We start from the raw sequence: 3,143 nt of genomic DNA on the forward strand, positions 1-3,143 counted from the left end.
GGCCCACCTTTTAAAAGGGAACATAGTGAATGTGTACAGGAGGCGCTCTTAGTGGCTGAGGATGTAACCTGTCAGGACCCCAAGGGCAGGCCGGTACAGATGCCTGAATACCAACAGTACTGAGGGATGAGACTCCTTTTGAGACAAGGATATAGGCCAAAGGAAAATAAAGTTCCAGTGCTATTTGTTAGGGCTATCTGAACCCTGCAAGAAAACTACTCTGAATTTAATGCTATGGCACTACCTGGGCAGTGTTCGGGATACTGGGTCTTGTCTTTAGAATCCTTGGGGCACTGCAGAACTACCTTAAGTCTTGTGGGGTACATCAGGAAAGCTCTTCTCTCAGTCAGGGTCTTGGCAGTCTACTCCGGGAGACCTGCTGGGTCAGTTTAATGTCTATTCCATCAGGAGTCTCTGCCCTCTTACTGATCTGAGCTCTGGAAGATTCTGGAATGGCTCCTTCCTCTCCAGGCATCAACAAGCTTTTACCAGCTTCTCCCTCAGTAGTGAGACTTGTGCGGGAACCTGGCTGAGCACTCTGCTACGTGCTGGAAACAGCCGTCGTTCTATCTTCTCCTTTAGCGTGAATCCAAGATTATTTCCTCCTCGGTGTTACACCTGTATCTTTCTTTTCAGGCTAATATTTTATAGAAATCCAGAAGAGAGCTAAGGGTCAGGGAGATCAGCTTTTAGAAAACCCAACACATCGGGCGTAGGCAGAAGAGGGACAGCAAGCTTGTGGACAAGCTGTAGACATTGTTCGGGTTGGACAATTGGACAATTCATAGGCCTCTAAAAAGAAGCCTGCAGCCTATAGTCTAACATCCACTTCCAACTCTATTTAGGACAAAACACAGCAGAACTGAAATTTGAACCAGGTGCCTTCATCTCGCAGTCAGTGGGCAGGATCAACAGACACGGAGAAGCGAAACTGTCTTCAGAGAACAATCACTCGAGAGTTTTAACTGGCTGTAGCATGTGTCCAATATCTGCTTCTCCTTAGCAAGGACAAACACAGCCATGTTTTAGACTTGGCAAAACCACATTTCTGTTTATCTGGGCATGTTTTATTATTTCTGTATTAATTTTTTTATACAATTTTGATCATTTCCCCCTCCCCCAACTGTTGTCTTCAGCAATATGGCCTTATTGTCAGGCTGTTAAGGAGCAACCAATAGCCTTGGCAACAGACTGTGATGTTTAGGAGTCCCTATGGGATGACTTGATCAGTGACTCAACAATGTACAACCCATTTCTAGCACTGTGTAACAGCCCTAGCTATCCTGGAACCAGCTCTTGTAGACCAGGCTGGCCTCGAACTCACAGAGATCCGCTTGCCTCTGCCTCCCGAGTGCTGGGATTAAAGGTGTGCGCCACCACCGCCCATCTTGGCACTGGAAGTTTTACTAGGCATAAGATGTTTAATTGGGGCATTGTCTCCCTTACTATTGGTGACTCCATTTAAATTTCTTTCATATACATAAATAAATATGTTTGTATATAATAGGAAGCTTCTCCAGTAGCAGGTTTCCATATGGATTTTCAAATTGCCTTTAGTGTTGGTTGCCCTCCTCATATTCTCTCCTTTATCCCTTCTTTCCATTCCTCGCCCCATTTACTCCTCCTATTCTAGTTCCTCTTTATCTCTCCATAGCACTTCTTTAGGGGATTCTCTCCTTTCCCTTGATCATGGTAGGTAACCTTTATGATGTGCTCATTTGTTTGCAATTTTATTGAGAATTTTTGTTCATCAGGGATATTGGTCTATAGTTTTCTTTTTTGTTGGGTCTTTGTGTTTGTGTGGTTTTGGTATCACAGTAATAGTGACTTTATTAAAAAGAATTAGGAGATATTACTTCTGTTCCTATTTTGTGAAATAATTTGAGGACTATTGGTGTTAATGTCTTCTTTGAAGGTCTTATAGAGTTCTGTGTTGAATCCAACTAGCTTTGGCCTTTTTTATTTGGGAAATTTTTGTTTTTTTCTATTTCACTAGTTATGGTTATGGTCTACTTAAAATACTTATCTTGATCTTGATTTAATCTTGGTAGATCATATTACATATCAAGAAATTTATCTATTTCATTCATGTTCTCTAGTTTGGTGAAATACAGTTTCTAATTTTTCTCAGGGTCTATTATAATGTCCCCCCCTTCCTCTCTAATTTTATTAATTTAGATCTCTTTGTCTTATGGTTAATTTGACAAAGGGTTTGTCAATCTTGTTGATTTTCTTAAAGAACTCACTCTTCATTTTTTTTTGATTCTTTGTATTTTTTGTTTGCTTGTTTACATTTCATTGATTTCATACCTAAATTTTATTATTTCTTTACATCTATACTTTTTGTATATTATTTCTTTGTTCTAGATGGTTTTTTCAGGTTTATTGAAAATATGACAGAACAGACTCAAATGGCTCCACGCAGTGTTTTGAAATTCATCCCCACTGTAGGCTGAGTGACCTGCAGGTAGGAGAGACTGCCGAAGTTCAGAAGCTTCAGCATCTCCTTGGTGTCAGGATCTACCTCAATGATCTCCTGATCCAGGCTGAGACCTCAGGAACGTAATTATCCCTCCGTTCTCGCTCTTCCTCCCACAGTTTGATAGAGATACTCCTCACAGGGCCTCTCTGAATCCTCTTCATCAGATGTGTAACGTAGCTGGCCGGCTATCTTGTTGCGGCGTTTCTTGCTGGGGATGATGGCGATCTCCTTGCACATGCGTTTGATGGTGTGGAAGTCATTGCCCAGGCATGAGTAGTTCTTCTCAATGGTGACCCCCGGCCGCCTTCTTCACGGTCTTGGTGCTGACGTGGCCCATGTTGACGGGTCCCGGTAAAAGAGATGTTCTAGAGTTTTCAAGTGTGCTGTTGAATGGTTAGCATGAGATTTCTCCAATTTTTTATGCAGACACTAAGTCCTATGAACTTGCTTAGTAGAATTGTGTCTTATAAGTCTGGATAATTTATTTTCATTCCGTTACAAAGAGCTTTTAATTTTGTTCTTGATTTCTATCTTGACCCACGCTTCATTCATTAGTGAGTTATTCAATTTCCTTGAGTTTTTAAGCTTTCGGTTGGTTTTGTTGTTGTTAATATCCAGCTTTAATGCATGGTGATCAGATAGGAATCAGGGTGTTATTTCG

At 41.3% G+C, this 3,143-nt stretch overlaps 1 pseudogene; it reads right to left on the bottom strand.

Moving 5' to 3' along the window:
* Positions 1-2,407: 2,407 nt before the first annotated feature.
* On the bottom strand, positions 2,408-2,819 carry LOC130862342 (40S ribosomal protein S17-like; annotated as a pseudogene).
* Positions 2,820-3,143: the final 324 nt, after the last annotated feature.

This window comes from Chionomys nivalis, chromosome 19, assembly GCF_950005125.1.
Source record: "Chionomys nivalis chromosome 19, mChiNiv1.1, whole genome shotgun sequence".
In the NCBI taxonomy this organism is placed as follows: domain Eukaryota; kingdom Metazoa; phylum Chordata; class Mammalia; order Rodentia; family Cricetidae; genus Chionomys; species Chionomys nivalis.